Below are 17,243 nucleotides of genomic sequence, written 5' to 3'. Positions count from 1 at the left end.
TTTAAAAAAATCAGAAAGCAAATCAGTACCAACATTTTTTTTAAAATCCATGAGATTTTTTAGACAATTTCACGATTTGGGGTCCTGACTAATTTTTTTTTAATACAGAAATTTAACTGTTTTTCCTTCCAGGTCACTGCTTTGTAAAAAATAAAGTAAGCCTTTGTTCAAAACAGTGTTTAGAGCTAATCTGATACACCAGTTTGTCTACAACCATATCTGAACTCTGTTTGAATATGGTTTATAAACACTGATATCAAAAGAAGTCAGGGCCATCATAAATCAATCCACAAATGTGGTTTAATCTAACAAGAAACTCTGAAACACTAGCACTTACGATTTCCCCAAACATCTTCAGGACAGTAGAACCTCAGAGTTACTATCCCCAGAAATACAAACTGACCAGTCAACAACTCATTTGGAAACGGAAGTACTAAATCAAGCAGCAGCAGAGACAAAATAAATATTTTAAAAGTAAATATAGCATAATACTGTGTTACATGTAAACTACTAAAAAAAGGGGAAATCGTATTTTTCTTCTCAATAATAATACAGTTTTGAAACTTTAAGTCAATGTTCAGTTGCAAAAGTTTTGTTCAGAGTTACAATTAGGAACAACCTCCATTCCCGAGGTGCTTGTAATTCTGAGATTCTAAAGCACATTCTCTGGAAAGTCCAGTGTAAACCAATTTATATATCAACATAGAGACTCTCTCACTAGTCATCATAGTCATACCAGAATAATCCAGCTAATCCCCTTAACCACCCATACTGCCACAGGGTGTTCTGAAATGCTAAGCAAGTTCTGAATACATAAATTATGTAACAGTGTGTAAACTCTCCGGGGAACCAATCTTTTGTCTGTCCAGCACTATGCACATTTGTGGGACTATAAATAAATATAGTCTATTGCATCTCATTTTGATTTTTTTTAAATAACTGAATTGCTTTCCATTTCTCTTAGAAGTTACAGTGGTGTTTGCACCAAGTACATTTTTAAATAAATTAAATCACAGAGTAATTCCTAAATGTAATTACTTTCCAAAATGTAGAAAAAACAGATGCTTGCAGGCAAAGAACACTGAAGAAATGAACATTACATACAAGCACAATTAACTTCATTAACCTGCTTCATAATGTGAACCAACAAATTTGGCACTGTAGTGGGATAAAGAGATGAGGGTTTTTTTGTTTGTATTATTCTTGGGGTGGAGGGAGGGAGGAATTGCAGCTGTTACTCTGCAAATGCTAAACAGAGTGCAATCTAAAAATAAAAAATAAAAATGACTAAATCTGAAACAGGATGCTCATCAGGAACTTGTAAAAAAATGTGCAGATCATTTTAAAAAGGCTACACTGAAATATTTTTTACATTTAATTTCCTGCTGTACAGACAGAGTGGAGGTTTTAGATACACAAATTCTTTTACCCATGAAAAGAACTGGAATTTTGCTGACAATTCTGTAGCTGATACTTGAGCCAGAATAAAATCCAGTTCATCTTCACTTGTTCAGAGTGATATTTCTGCAGTGCCAGCAGACGTAAAACTTACTTGAATCACTACTAAAACATGCAGGTGTGGCTCTAAATACAATACACCACTTCTCATAGAAAAAAACAATTATTTTTCCAGGCTATTTTAAAGGGAACCAGTTGTGCCTTTTCATGCAAATGAACAGCTCCTATTGACTTCAATGAGGCCCGGTCTACACAAGCGAGTTTACAGCAGCAACACTGTACTGATACAGCTGCGCCCCTTAAGAGCACTTGCATAGCCACTTTATGTTGAAAGGAGAGAGCGGTCCTGTCAACATAATAAAACCAGTGTCATGAGTGGCGGTATCTTTGTCAGCAGGAGAGTCGCCTGCCAACATAGCACTGTCCACACATGCACCTCTATCTTGGACCCCAAGAGGCCAAACTTAAACAAGTTCATGAACTTCTGAAGTTACTTTTAGATCTTGCTGATTTCAGGGAAAATAATTTCTTTAAATCTAGTTTCCACTTTCCGAAAGGAAGAGACACTGTGCTAAGGCATAGCTTCAATTCAGCCATCAGTGATGGGAGCTGTAGCAGTGTTGATTCCAAAATGGAGACAGAAACAAGATGTTTGCCTCCAGTTGGGCTCAGAGGGTCTTACTGCTGGTTCAAACAGGCCTCTCTGGACCAGCATACCCACAGAGGGGTTTTAGAGAAGGGGAAATAAATATGTGACAGTTTCTGTTCTTCCACATACTGATCTCACATCCCATGTATGCCTAACATAGACCCCCTTCATAGACAGCATCAGAAGGGAGCAGGGGAAGAAAATTAGGCCCAACATTTTAATGTACAGGCAGTCCCCGGGTTACGTACAAGATAGGGACTGTAGGTTTGTTCTTAAGTTGAATCTTTATGTAAGTCGGAACTGGCGTCCAGATTCAGCCGCTGCTGAAACTGATCAGTTTCAACAGTGGCTGAATCTGGACGCCAGTTCTGACTTACATACAGATTCAACTTAAGAACCCCAGGCATCCCCAAGTCAGCTGCTGCTGAAACTGATCAGCGGCTGATTCAAGGAAGCCCGGGGCAGGGGCTTCCTGTAGTCAGCCACTGGTCATTTTCAGCAGCTGCTGACTAGGGGACACCTGGGGCAGAGCAGCTGGGGTGCTGCTGGATTGGTCCAGTGGCACCCAGAGCGGCGCTACGGGACCAACCGGCAGCGCCCCAGCTGCTGTACCACAGGCGTCCGGAGCAAAGCCGCGGAGCACGGGGGCAGCGGGACAGCCCAGACGCGCCGTGGCTATCCTGCTGCCCTCAGGCTCCGTGGCTTTGCTCTGCTTTGCTCCCCGTCCCCCTGGTCTGTAGACCAGGGGGACGGGGAGCAAAGCGGCGGAACACGCGGGCAGCGGGACAGCCCAGACGCGCCGTGGTTATCCTGCTGCCCTCGGGCTCCGTGGCTTTGCTCTGCTCTGCTCCCCGTCCCCCAGGTCTGCAGACCAGGGGAAGAGGGAGCAGAGTAGAGCAGAGCAGCGGAACGCGCGGCCAGCTGACAGCCCAGACGCGTCTGGGCTGTCAGCTGGCCGCGTGCTCCGCTCTGCTTCCCCCCCCCCCCATGGTTTGCAGACCAGGGGGAGGGGGAGCAGAGCGGAGCAGAGCAGAGCGGCAGAACGCGCGGCCAGCTGACAGCCCAGACGCATCTGGGCTGTCAGCTGGCCGCGCGCTCCGCTCTGCTCCCCCTCCCCCTGGTCTGCAGACCAGGGGGAGGGGGAGGGGGAGCGGAGCGGAGCGGAGCAGAGCGGCGGAACGCGCGGCCAGCTGACAGCCCAGACGCGTCTGGGCTGTCAGCTGGCTGCGCGTTCCGCCGCTCTGCTCTGCTCCGCTCTGCTCCCCCTCCCCCTGGTCTGCAGACGGGGGGGGGGGGAGCAGAGCGGAGCGCGCGGCCAGCTGACAGCCCAGACGCGTCTGGGCTGTCAGCTGGCCGCGCGTTCCGCCGCCGCTTTGCTTCCTCTCCCTGGTCTGCTCGAGACCAGGGAGAGGAAGTGCCCCGTTCGTAACTGCGGATCCGACGTAAGTCGGATCCGCGTAACTCGGGGACTGCCTGTATTGTAAAACTGACTGTTTGAAATCATTTTCTCATTAACTCATTTCCTCCCATTGAGAGTCAGGCAGTCAGTCAGAGATGCTTGTTTTATGTCAAAAAAGTGCACTCTTAATACACATTGACCTCTTGCCCAGCTGTTTAACTAAAATGAATCATGCCAGTACCCTGTAACACCTTATTTCACAGAAGTAGTCTCAGTCTAATGCCAGCCCCTTAACAGATTGTTCTGTCAGGAACCACACGGGTCGGCTACGTCTAGACTGGCCCCTTCTTCGGAAGAGGCATGCTAATTTCTAACTTTGGAATAGGGAAATCCGCGGGGGATTTAAATATCCCCCGCGGGATTTAAATAAACATGGCCGTCGCTTTTTTTCCGGCTTGGGGAAAAGCCGGAAAAGAGCGTCCAGACTGGCGCGATCCTCCGGAATAAAGCCCTATTCCGGAGGATCTCTTATTCCTACTTTCAAGTCAAGTAGGAATAAGAGATCCTCCGGAATAGGGCTTTATTCCGGAGGATCGCACCAGTCTGGACGCTCTTTTCTGGCTTTTCCCCAAGCCGGAAAAAAAGCGGAGGCCATGTTTATTTAAATCCCGCGGATTTCCCTATTCCAAAGTTAGAAATTAGCATGCCTCTTCCGAAGAAGGGTCCAGTCTAGACGTAGCCGTCATGTTTCACGGCTACCTATGAAAAGATTCCATTCTTCAAGTACCAATAATAAAACAAGATGCTAAACATTTACTTAGATTAAAATAAACAGTACCTGAATCAAGCCATCTAATTTTCCTTTTTTAAAGCTGTTTTAAAGAAGGACTTTCACCCTGGAACAAAACTTTCAAATCTATCAAAATTAAACAATTATATGCACCTGTCAGATGTTTTTCAACATTTCTCTTTGCATATTTGCTAAATAATAAAGCTGGTGGTATGAACAAACCTTTATTGCCAAGATATCATTGCTCCTATCTGACCATGCAGAAAAATTTCAGTCATTTTCATGGCAACAGATTAAAGCCATCATAAAATAAGGCTAAAGTGCAAAACCAAGCAGCCATTATTAAGCTATACACAGGCTTGTAAAACCAAATCCTAGATCCCAACTCTCCCTCAACCTGGGGAAAAATCAGGCTGGACATGCATTTTGCTGTTACGATACATTTCTTATTAAACCCTATCTTTGTGGAAGAGACACGACACCACACAACCCACCAACTACTCTCAATAAGTTTCTCTCTTCTCTCTGCCTTCAAATGCAGTTTGCTTCTGCGTGAAAGTCCTCCTTTAAGGCCTGATCCTGTGAGCTGTTATGTTTATTCTGTACACAGTGCTGAGTGTCCTCCCGTCTAAATGACTGCACGAGGAGTTAACTATGTTTTGCACCTTGCACAAAGAAATCCACATCTTGAAGAATCAAGGCCATAAAACCTGATCAGAGCCAAATGAAGTCAATGGCAAGGTTCTCTAATGACTTAATTCAGCACTCCGACTTCTGCTTGCCTGTATCCACTATCCAATCTTTTGTGGATTACTCTGCCATCTTATTGGCATTATTTTTTCCCTTCATCATAAAGGTTATATGGATGGAAACTGTATGTCTGAGTTAAAGTGAGTCATCATTAGGTGGGGTCTGATCATTCACCTGAGTTTGCCGAAAACAAGCTTCCAGCGTAACTAAAATAAATGCCATGTAAAAACAAAACTAGTAATAATTTGGACATGACGCACTCCCAGAATCCAGGAAATACAGTGCAAAACCCATGGAGAGCGGGAGGGGTTAAACACCATTACATCAAACATTTGAACTTGAAAAAATTAACACTATCAATATAGTCAGCAGTCACATGTAGTCTCCTTCCAAGTTTATCTGCCTATCTTAGTCACTTATGATAAGGCTGCTCCTGACACAAGATATGTACTCTAAGACCTCTCCACTTAAAGTAATTTTCACAAAACGTTCTTAATATTTCTATTATTAGATGGAAAGCTCTTGGTGCTGAACCCCAGCCTTTTACAAAATTAAAATAATACATTCCTGCTTATATTAAGTATCTGAGAGAAATGCAGAGTGTTTTTGGGTGCATTGGAGGATTTCTTCACTCTCAGTAAATTCTGGACTGTCCCATGGTGACTCACACACCTGTAAAAGGTTGTTGATACATGTCTCTCATTAGCACTTTCTGCTATTTCAATGATGCCACAGCATATTGCCTAGAGGCATCTGGCAGGGTTCCTGACAACACAATGTAGCTGAGGAAACGATAGTGCCTTGTTTAGTCAACCTCCTTTCAGTTTATTTACACTTCCAAGCGGTAGAAAAAAGTCTGAAGTGTTGGTGTGCATGAAAGTATTATTTTTCTTATGTGGCTCTTGATTTAGTCTGCTACACTGTTTGACCTTTTGTGCTCTTTCAGACACTTATGCCCTGTTTCTGACCCCAACACACACTTTTTTGACCTGTCATTTGTTCCCGGACCCAGGAGACTTTTTCTGGAAAGTCTGAAGAAATGTAGGCAAGCCATTTTAGGAGATATTTGTTCAGTAAATTTATAGGAAATATACTGTATCTACTGTATATTTGAGTTTGTCTGTCTGTTCACAAACTCCTCCTAAACAGTTAGAGCTAGGACCACCAAATTCGATATACAGTTTGCTCTTACTATAACTTAGAGCTGGGTAAGGGTTTGGTGATGCCAGGAAGGTGAGATGTGCCTGGGATGGGATTGCTTCTCATCAAGCCATATAGAAAAGAAACAATTACCAGTCAGATGAAAGGGGCTGGCTAGAGGCACCTCCTTTATCCCCCATCTGGGACTGCCAAGCTTCCCACCTCCCGAGGCATCCTTTAGGGTGGCCAAGAGGTGGGTCTGAAGTCCTTCCCCGTCCTCGCAGTTCATTACTGGCTGTTCTGTTTAGTCAAGGAGCGAGGGGAGAGTGCAACTTTGCTTCATTCCTCATTCTGGTTGGGGAGTGTGGGGGGAAGACGAGCTGTGCCCTTGGCTCTCACTCCCTGACACGGTCAGGAAGGGGAAGAGCAAGCAGCCCTGGCACAAATGTCGGTGGGGTGGACTCCAGTCCCCCACGCTCATGACACGTACATCCCTACACACACACACACACATACAGCCCCATTTTGAGCTCCTCCTCACCCCCCCAACACTGACTCCTACACCCCCCATGCCCCGAGTTCTTTGCCCAGAGCCCCTAATAATGCCAGGTAAATGTGCTAGTAGTAAGTATTTGAAGCCACATCCCAGAAGTAGCATATAGACCAAGGGACCAGGCTTTGCATTAGCCTTCTGCACAATAGCAGGAAAACATCCTGTCCACCCCTGCCACTTTGGCTGAGGGGCAGCAGTGGAAGTATTTCAAAGACCCTTCATCAGCCCTAAGCATGCAACACCGCCCTGCAGTTGGTGTGCTCCCACTCCACAGGAGCCAACATCCAGTGGATTCATGACAACAAAGACCCATTAGGACAGCTCTCTCCCCATGCCACCACCAGATGCCCTTAACTTCCAGGCACAGTGAGCCTGCACCACTGGTATGAAACCCTGTCAGAGCATACCGCCCGTTTCTGCATTAGAACCATGGAAGGGTAACAAGATTTAGAGCCTTAACATGTTCAGTACATCTAGAGTCTATGCTGTCCTATCCAAATAATGGCAAAACCATAATCTGATTCCCTAGAAGAAAGTGTTGTTTTATCTTGCAAATTAAAAAACTCTGGATTGTACAATTCACATGCTCTATAGCTGTTATCTACATGGCTCTTGTAACAAAGTGACACAAGGCCCCATGTTATTTTTTTAGCAAAAAGTAATACATAATATATCTCTGAGTGAGAATGAATACATATCAAGGTCAACTTCAGATGCAGCTTCACCCTCTCATTATCAGCTGGGTACAGAAAGCTGCTTCAGTATGACCAGCAAATACACCCTATAAAACTCTTAGTATATGGAATCTTCAATGAAATATTGATTCTTCACTGCCAGAAGTGTGTACAGTCAGATATACAGGAACAACTAGTTCCCAACAGTTATTGAACTGTTTAATTATAATTTTGGTGGCCTTTGTTAGTTATATTTTTACCAAGAAGACTTTATCATTTATTCACGTAAGAAAAGTGGGTTAAGAGCAACACATTATGTTTGATCCTTATTTCTAGTTATAGCATAATAATTATATTTATCCTGACCTCCCTTGCAGTTACTTGTACATGCATATAGCAGTAATGAAACACAGCCATCACTTGACTTGGGGGACAGCCGTCAGAGCACAGTAGCCCAGGGAGGGAAGAGTTTTTGCCACTGACCCTTAAGGAAACAGTACCTTGGATCAGGTTGCTTTGTGTGTCTAAAAATCACAGAGACCCATACACAGTAAACTATTAAGATTCCAATATAACACAGTGATACTACAGTGCAATTGCCATGGCTAACTATTATGGAAGAGAATGTTTCTTTGGGTTTATATTAAAACAATTGAAAACAAAGGAGGTTTCTGTTTGGAGGATATCCTGCAACATAAACACATGTATCTTAACTCCATTACCAAGCTCTGAGACAGAGCAATCCTGTGGACCTGGCAAGAAATGAGGTTTGGGAGAATTTCTAATCCTGACTCTGTCATTCGTCAATGCAAGACTGTAGGCAAGTTACTTAACTTTTCATGCCTAAAATGGAGATACTTACCTTGGTGAGCTATGTGTGAAAAGTATTAGAAGCGTTGTTCAATAAAACAACTATATCTATCGCACATCTGTGTGTTCATCAGGCACATCCAGAGGAGCCAACAGCCATGCTGGCCCCTCGACAAGAGGGGCAGGGCCTTGGGTGAAAGGGACAGAGTCAGGGGCAGCCAGCCCTCAGCACTACCAGGAGCATACCACCCCTGTCCCCCACTACTCTTAGAGCCACTCGGAGTGTGCCACGCACCACTCCATTGGTGATTTAAAAGGCGCAGGCCTCTGGTTTTGTACACGTTATCTGCATAGTCTGCAATTTTGAGTTAATTTTTTTAAAGATGTAAACAAACAAATATTAATCGTAACAGTAATGCCTGCTTTCCAGATATCCGTAGCCATTATAAGCTGGTAATTTTCGATCGTTCTACTGGAATATATATGGGAACACTGCTATTATTTTCCACTTATATTCTGTATGTTCCAAAAACGTAAGAAACCTCCCCTTCTCCAAACATTTCAGGAAGTACCTATTGTGGAACTTTTCGGTGACAGAAAAGTGCAAATTCCCATAGGAATTTAACAATGAACTTCCAAAGTGATGAAGAAATTAACCATAATGAGTCATTAAGTGGGAGAGAGAGGGGTAGCTCTGTTCTTTTAGCTAAGGCAACAGCAGACTGAAAATTAACTAAGAATTACCACATGTACCAAATCAGATCACAAAAACCTCACGGTATTTTATCAAATCAGAAGAGAGTCTATTTTTCATAGCTCATTTACAGTTCAAGGCCCTGATCCTGCAATATACTCCCGTGTGATTTAAATAGGGCTCTGCATTGCCATAGGTTTCTATCATTCACTGTAGGATCTAGCCTACAGATTCATATTTTCCTTTTTCCTCAGGTACATTAAACCGCTTTCATTTTAAGTTTCAATAAAGGAAATTTACTCCTCAAATTCAACAGAATAACACAGTCAACCCTAATAAAATTCCAATCAAAAACCTACTCAGCTCAATTTTAAAGTTCAACAGCTCAGTCTTTTGTTACATAAGACAAAATATATGAAATATTTTGAAATATCAGTTTAGAGTGCACTGCACACTTGAGTTTATGTTGTGCCACTTTTTAAAAAAAGTTTTTATTACTTAGGATAAAGGAAAAACTATGCACCACTTTAAAGACTAACCCGAGATGGTTTAATAAGTGATGAGCTTTCATGGGCCAAACCCACTTCCTCAGATCATATTCTGGAAGAGAATTAGCATGACCATGTATACCAAAGGAATACAATGAGAAAAGGATAATATTTAGGATAATATTCATAAATTGTGAAACTCGCCATAAACTTTAGCTGGATTGTGATTGGGTTTTTTTAAACAGTTTAACTTTGAAGTTAAATTCCACCTGAACACAGTGCTTCAGCTAAGTCATAACTCTAGAACACTGCATAAAGGACTCTGACATTTCATAGATGAGCGCTTGTAATGTATTTACGTCAATTTCCCACATATTTCCAAGTCATTGTACAGCTAACAGTTGTTCACCTGCCTACTTAAAGCTCCATTCTTTACACATTGACAGATAGAAAGAATATAAGCAATATATCTGAAGATGGGGTTCAAAATACAGATAATATTCCTAATAAAAGTCCCCAATCACACAGAGACTTATAGGCATGCTTAGTTTGGACACATCAAGTCAAGGAGATTATTCACTTAGTGCAAAATGAAGCAGATTATAAATCTTTGCAGGCTTGGATCTAAAATCTAAAACAATATCTAAACTTAAAACAGATTTTATTGCTTTCTTGAGCAAAAAGACTCCTACAATATGGTTACTAAGCAATAAGAGTAATAAATTCAAGTATGATAAATATCTAATAACTTCAGTATCACTTATATGCACAGGAAAAGCAACAATGAGGCATTTTTAAAAGTATGTTGCTACGCATGTTCCCTTAAGAACCCTGTTGAGTAGTTCTGAAATACTCAAAACATTTCCTCTCCCCCCCCCCATTTCAAACAGCAAAACGTATGCATCAATGAACACTAGATTTGGGGGTTTCATGGTACTCTTATAAATACTCTGTTTTTGAAATTTATTTAACTACAGATGAAAGTGCACTTCCTGATTTGAATATATTATGATCTGATTTGACTAACAGGTAAAAATACAAGCTTATCAGCTGTAATATCCTGTCAACCTAGCAAATAATCATTTTGAATCTTTGTAGATTTTATCTTTTAAAAAACAGATCCCTTTATTTCTTTTATTAATATTTACTGTCAAACACTTATCATCCCTGAAATACTCAGTTCTTGAAATGAAATATACTATAGTTGTGAAGTTTAAATAGGCTTTCCTGAAGAACGTTAGCAACGAATGGGCATCTTCTCAGGGAAGGAGAGGGAATGGTACAGTTGGGTTAGCTCAGTGAGACTCCAGTCCTCATGTGACCTCAAATGGGACTACTCTAAGGGCCAGCATCTAATATCTTAACCCATGTTGAAAAGTACTACAGTAAAGTCATTGATAAAATTCATGAAGTAAGGTGCAACTCAGTGAAAGTAAAGGTATCAAATTCCTGTTACAAATAAAAGAAGCAGTATTAGTCACTGTGCATGTAACTAGGATTCTTCTTTTCAGAAGAAGCCTCAATGACTTGCACTTAACAATTACAATCTCCTTTGAAAATCCTAACCAGAGCATATCCATTCATTTTCTCTCCCTTGGTTCCATATTCCCATGTGGATGGTAAAAATAACCCTACTTCAGAAATCCTACCTCCATGTCAACCCAGAAGGAAGCATCAAGGTTTTATCAGATGTTACATCTCCACAATAACCAAACCATTTTCAATACTAGTTAAGGCAGGCCAGAAAATCTCCATAGTTAATATGCAATGCTTCTCATATACAGGGCTCTTCATTTTCAGTTTGTTATTTATATTTTTATATGTTATTTATATTTTTTCGTGGAATTTATCAGTTGGTATTACCACAACAACAAAATCAGAAAAAACTCAGTGCAAAAATTATTAATTTTTCAAGGTAAATATTAGGGTTTATTTTGGTGAACAGAAAGACAAGGGAAGTATTCTGTAGATTAATGCTTTGAATTCTGTTCAATGTGGTTTTCTGCAGAACCAAAACAGAACACAAAACACAATGCCTCTCTGAGTTTAAGAAAACGATTCCAAATAAAACTTTTTATTTGAATAAACAGTGTACTGTTGTAGACCAACGATTAGCCTATATTTGCATTTAATAATTGGTGTACCATTTATCTTGTATACACTCAACTTCATCCTTGTCTCCTGTTCGTTTTTTTCTAAGTTTTGAATACTTCCTTGTGTTATGAAGCATACTCTGGTACAGCTTTTCTCTTGCTTCCCATTTTAGTGTGTCAAATATTTAAACTGTTATCTGCTAATATCTTTAAATGGGTACGTAGTGACTATAAGATTCATCAGAACATTCAGATGTACAGGCACTTCAGAGCTTGTTTGCATGCCTATTTATTGTGTTTATCTTCTAATCTAGACTAACATATAGCTTTACTTCAACAGACAGCTTTGCACATACATACAGACTAATGTATTCTTGTACAGGTTGAAACTCTCTTAACCACAGATGTTCCAGGATCAGATTGTCCTGGTGGAAAGCTAGTGCATGGCAGCCCTGAAGGTTGGCAGGGCAGCAGGAGACCAACGTGCAGCACCGGGGCTTCCCAGCAGGGCAGTAGGAGCCCCACGCATGGCAGTAGGATATCGGGAGCCCAGTGCACAGAGGCAGAGGGCTGGGCTGCCAAGTGCTGCAATGGGGGCTGACAGGGCAGCTGGAGCCAGTGAGAGAGGGGAGCTGGCTGGGAGGCCAGCTGGAGGGGGCTGATGTAAAGGGAGCCAGAAAACGACCTCTCTTGGTCCAGAAAAATCCCGGATCTGGGACTGATCCGCACCATCGGGACCTGATCTGGGAGGTCTGACCTGTAATACTAAGGGTACTCGTACCACTGGCTGAGAAACACTGATCTGCAGCTTCTGACATCCTACATGAGGCACTGTGATAACCATTATAAGTCAGCATTAACCTCCTATGGCCAGACAGTGGATATCGCCATTCTTTTCTATTCTGCGCACAGTGGAAAATTGCAGTATCGCACGTGCCACTGTATGGTGATTGTTGGGCCCTGTTGACTTTATATGGCAACCACTACATAGTAAGCATCTTCAAAACCCAAGCACTTGTGTCACTACACACACACTGGCTACATCTAGACTGGCCACAAATTCCGGAAAAGGGATGCAAATCAGGTAAGTCAGCATAGGGAAATCCGCGGGGGATTTAAATATACTTTCAGGTAGGAATAAGAGATCCTCCGGAAAAGGGCTTTATTCCGGAGGATCGCTCCAGTATAGACGCTTTTTTTCCGGCTTTTCCCCAAGCCGGAAAAAAAGCAGCGGACATGTTTATTTAAATCCGCAGGGGATATTTAAATCCCCCGCGGATTTCCCTATGCTGACTTACCTGATTTGCATCCCTTTTCCGTTTTTAGGGGCCAGTGTAGACGAAGCCAAAGTGTAATCCATTATGAGTTTTAGCAGCAGACACACCACCAGTCTAATCTTCTGTTTAAAGGAAATAGAGAGAGCAAATACAAAGTTCATAAGCCAATACTCATAAATCAGGATGCCTTAAATAAAAAGCATTTTGATTTTTGACATATTTTAAGTCTCTTGCAAAGTTTCTGTACTATTTCTCACTACTTAAAATGTTATCAAAACATAAATAAGAATATTACCATATTGTCAATTTCTACCTTCAAAAGATATTTTATTATAATAGCTGTAGGTTTTCAAAATTTGTATTTTGGCACTGGTATTAATAAGGTCATATTGCCTCTTTACAGTAGACATCAATATTTTGAACTAGAGAACTGGGGTACTATTTCTCTTTCTAATCGATGATCTTCACAATGCTTGTTCATCTTGCAGTGTTCTGTTACAAGAGAGGATACTTGTTTTCCTATAACTAATCATAAAACATTGTCTAAATGTTTTTAGCATTAACAGCTGCCTAGAAAACAGCAGAATCTTTCTTACTGAGCCAAATTCAGATCCTGCAGTTAGTATTTATTTTAAAAGCCTCCAAAATTGTTCTCAAATATATTTTCCAGTTGTCAGCACTCTTGTTCATCAAGTCCTGGTTTCTCAATAGATTCTAAATAACTTGTGAACATTATAGTGGTGTAGAGAGACCTACTTATGAAATAACAGCATTTGGCTAGATAGATTTTGGATAGGTCACTGTCTTCAGTGTTAATTATATGACACTATGAAATTGAAAAACATTGTATTTGATTTATTTCAAACAAACAAAAAGTACCAATAATAGAGTCTGAGTGCAATGGTAAACATTTTGGAGAGTTCTTATCCTGTAATTAGGTTCAAGTTGTCATATAAGTCTCCATACTGTAAAACTTTCCCTCTGAAATTAGAAGTGAATCACAGACATATGATGCTTTTGGCCTACCAAACATTGACCAATCTCGTCAGAAATGTTTGCAAGTTTTCTCTCTGATTTCCTAATATCCCTTTCAGTGATGTCTGGCCACATTATGTAGAAATGTTAGAAAAAAGCACCCAAAACACTCCACTAGTCTTAAGACAGCTTTCTGACTTTGTGTTGTTCCGCTGTGCAAAAGACAAGTCCAGTAAGTTATGTTTTCAATCATCTTGACTGTATAAGCAAGGAACAGTCATCAACCCCAGAGTTTACCACATCTCCTCACATCTACAAAAACAAGACATTTTTATTATCACAAGCATCTAGGCTTTTTGACTGTTACACCACTAATTACATTTTACAAGCTCTCTCCCCTCAAGACTGCTTTTAATGGAAAGTCATTTATATCTTAAATGAGTCAACATTTACTAAGGTCCTGATCCTGAAAAGATATACACAGCTGTTTAGCTTCACACTGTTAAGCAGTTCCAATAGGACTACTCTCAGTACATTCATGTTAAGCACCTGTGTAAGTCTTTCCAGAAGGGATTTCTAAATAGTTTGTAGAGCTACCTGCCATAGATTTCAAAATCTCCATTCAGTTCACACCAATCTCCTCCACACACACTGAATCATTGATCAGAACCAAAAGGTGTGATATTGTCAGTATGTTATTAGAACTTCCTGACCCAAGTAAGATTTACCAGCTGAGCTAAATCATCACTTCCACTCTCAGAAGCTGAGATGTTTGTCTGCCATTGACCTCTTTTACAGAGAAAGGCCCATCAATTCACTGGTTATGGTCAGAGAATTTCTCATGTTAAGAAAATATTTAAATTCACAGGACAACTTCTGCTGTCCAGCATACACATAAAATTCCCACTGACTTCACAGGCAGTTGAGCAGGCATATTGGAGTGCATGATTTGGCTCACTCTAGTTTTCCGTTTGCAATCATATTCCCCACACACACACACACGTTTTTATCACAAATTGGTTTTACTATAATTCACCAGCTCAAGTGCATCGACTTCAGAAACAGGTTCTGGCAAGTCTTACACCATTTCTATTAAGATTCCTTGGGTGCAGTTTTCTCTATTTGTCATCGAGTGAGACAGCTTGACTCACTGACTCCCATGTGTGCCTGGGCTACTGCTCAGCTATAAGCTGTTTTAACATATTTTGCACGAAGGTCATTCCCAAATGTTTCCATCTCTTGGAACGAAATTTAAAATGATTCTGACTTAAGTCAGCTCAGACTCTTATTTCTAGGTCTCCCCCCCCGCCAAACAGTACACACTTGCTTAACTTTACTGCCCCACGAGGGACGTCTCACCGCGGTAAAATTAAGGATGGGGCTGTTTGGAAAACCCCGGCCCAGAACTTGTCTTTAACGCGTAGGAACCAGGGGAAGGAAGAAAGAGGCCAGCCACGCACAGCTCTCTCGGACTCCACTCCCATGCGGAGCGGTCACGCTGCAGGAGAGCCCGACTTACCACTCCCCCCATTACCCCAAATGAACGAACTCACCCTGAGGACTAGACGTCCAGAGACACAGGAGCGGGGCTAGACAGAGGGAGCCCGCAGCTCCGGCGGCGGAGGTTAGCAAAGAGCCTTCCCGCGGCGCCAGCAAGCCCCTTCCCGAGGGCTGGCCCAACCTGCTCGTCGCTGGCCCGAAGCGGAGCTCACCTGCCGCGCCCGGCGCGGGGAGGTCAGGGAGGCTCCAGGGCGCGGGCAGGAGCCGGCTGGAGGAAGTGAGAGCCGCGGGCTGCTCCGGAGCCTGCCCTGCTCCCCCCTCCCTGCCTGCGCCCCCGAAAGCGGCGGGGCGCTCGCTGCCTCCCGGGACGCGGCCCCCCGCGAACCCTCTCCCGCCGCCGGGGCGCACACTCACCGGCTGCGGCGGGGCGCGCCTCCAGGCTCACGCCGGGCTGACCTGGGAGAGCCGCGGCTCCCCGGGGCGGAAAGGCGCCGCCAGCTCCCTGCCCCCTAGCGGCGGCGCCTCCCGCCAGGTGAGCGCGGCAGGGCCGGGCGAGGGGCACAGCTCGGGGTGCACGGGGCGCGCGAAGAGCAGCCGGGGCCCGTGGGCGAGGGGAGCGGCCGCTGGACCCTGGAAAGTGGCCGAGGGGAGAGGAACAGGTGGCGCCCCCCGCCCGAGGCAGCGCTGTGGAGAATGGCCGAGGGACCCCAGAGCTGCTGGGGGACAGCGAGAGCTTGAAGGGACCGGAGCAGCCTCTTTCCAGGCTTTGCACCTCGCATCAGCGCAACCTAGGAGCCACCGCCCAGGGCGCTGTCCCCAGTAAGGACCAGCAGCCCTAGAGGCTCCAGAGTCCAGAGGAAAGTGCACGGGACAGCCAGAAGCGTGACATGTACAAATGGCTGGAGGCCCTCAAGGGAAATGCCACCCGTGTCTAGACTCCAAGATTTTTTCCAAAAAAGTGGCCTTTTTTCTAAAAAAAACATCCTCTGCGTTTGGACTGCCGCCGTGTTCTTTCCAAATTAAATCGAAAGAATGCGGCGGGTTTTTTTCGACTGCGGTAAACCTCATTTTACAAGGAAAAATGCCTTTTTTCCAAAGTGCTCTTTCAAAAGAAGGCATTCTTGACTGCAAACAGGGCTTTTTCGACAGAGAGCATCCAGACTGCCTGGGTGCTCTCTTTTGAAAAAACGGCTTGGTTTTTCGAAAGAAGTGGTTGTAGTCTAGACGCTCTCTTTCAAAAGAGGCTTGTAGTCTAGACGTAACCTACTCTTAGTTCTAAGTTGGTTTATGCCCTGAGGGGTGCAGATTTCTCTCTCTTCCTAACCAGGCGCTCTATTGAGCAGCAGCACTCCCTACCTCCCCCCACACTAGCCTTGTTATCCCTATAAGTGACCTAGGGTTGAATCCTACTTGTTGGGAGGCCTGCCGAAGGCTGGTTGTGCATTGCCTAAAACAGGAGTGGGGAACCTTTTGTGGGTTGGGGCCGCTGATCCACAGAAAAATCAGTCAGGGGCTGCACATAAGTGAGATGCCAAAAAAACCCCACTGACATGGCTCCTGGCTGAGAACAGAAATTCCCCATATTCCTCTTCCACACCAGAGCCTAGGAAGGCCCATCCTAGTAGATTTTCTGTGCTCCAGCCCCTTGGTTGGGCAGTGGGAAGGCTGGAGTGCCAGAGCAGGCGCTCCACTGCTGGATTGCCCTGAGGCTCGGGGGCCGGATCCAGACAAGCGGGGGGCTGCATCCGGCCCCTGGGCCTGAGGTTCCCCACTCCTGACCTAAACAAACTATTTCTTCTTCTGAGGCTTAGATTCACTGCTTTTCTTACCGTGTGGCCTTTGTTCATGTGGTACGGGAGTGAACAGGGACACACTATTAATCATCTCTGTACCGTTCTCCTTTCTGTCTGCCTTTATCATATCTTTGTTTTATTAACTGCCTTCTGAACTAAACAGTCCTATGGTTTTCAGTGCCTTTTCCAATGCAGTTTTC

The 17,243-nt window shown here is 43.6% G+C and overlaps 1 protein-coding gene across 3 annotated transcripts in view; it reads right to left on the bottom strand.

The window, feature by feature from the left end:
* ADCY7 (adenylate cyclase 7) overlaps window positions 1-15,800 on the bottom strand; it is a 123,539-nt gene extending 107,739 nt beyond the window's left edge. The window contains exon 1 of one of the 3 annotated variants that reach the window (XM_075940248.1): window positions 15,665-15,800. The gene's annotated coding sequence lies outside the window, so the exon portion shown is untranslated. The other 2 variants (XM_006121142.3, XM_075940249.1) reach the window with 2 other exon arrangements.
* Window positions 15,801-17,243: the final 1,443 nt, after the last annotated feature.

Source organism: Pelodiscus sinensis, chromosome 12, assembly GCF_049634645.1.
Source record: "Pelodiscus sinensis isolate JC-2024 chromosome 12, ASM4963464v1, whole genome shotgun sequence".
Lineage (NCBI taxonomy): Eukaryota > Metazoa > Chordata > Testudines > Trionychidae > Pelodiscus > Pelodiscus sinensis.
The sequence above is the reverse complement of the archived record's forward strand: the minus strand, read 5'-3'. Positions and strand labels throughout refer to the sequence as shown.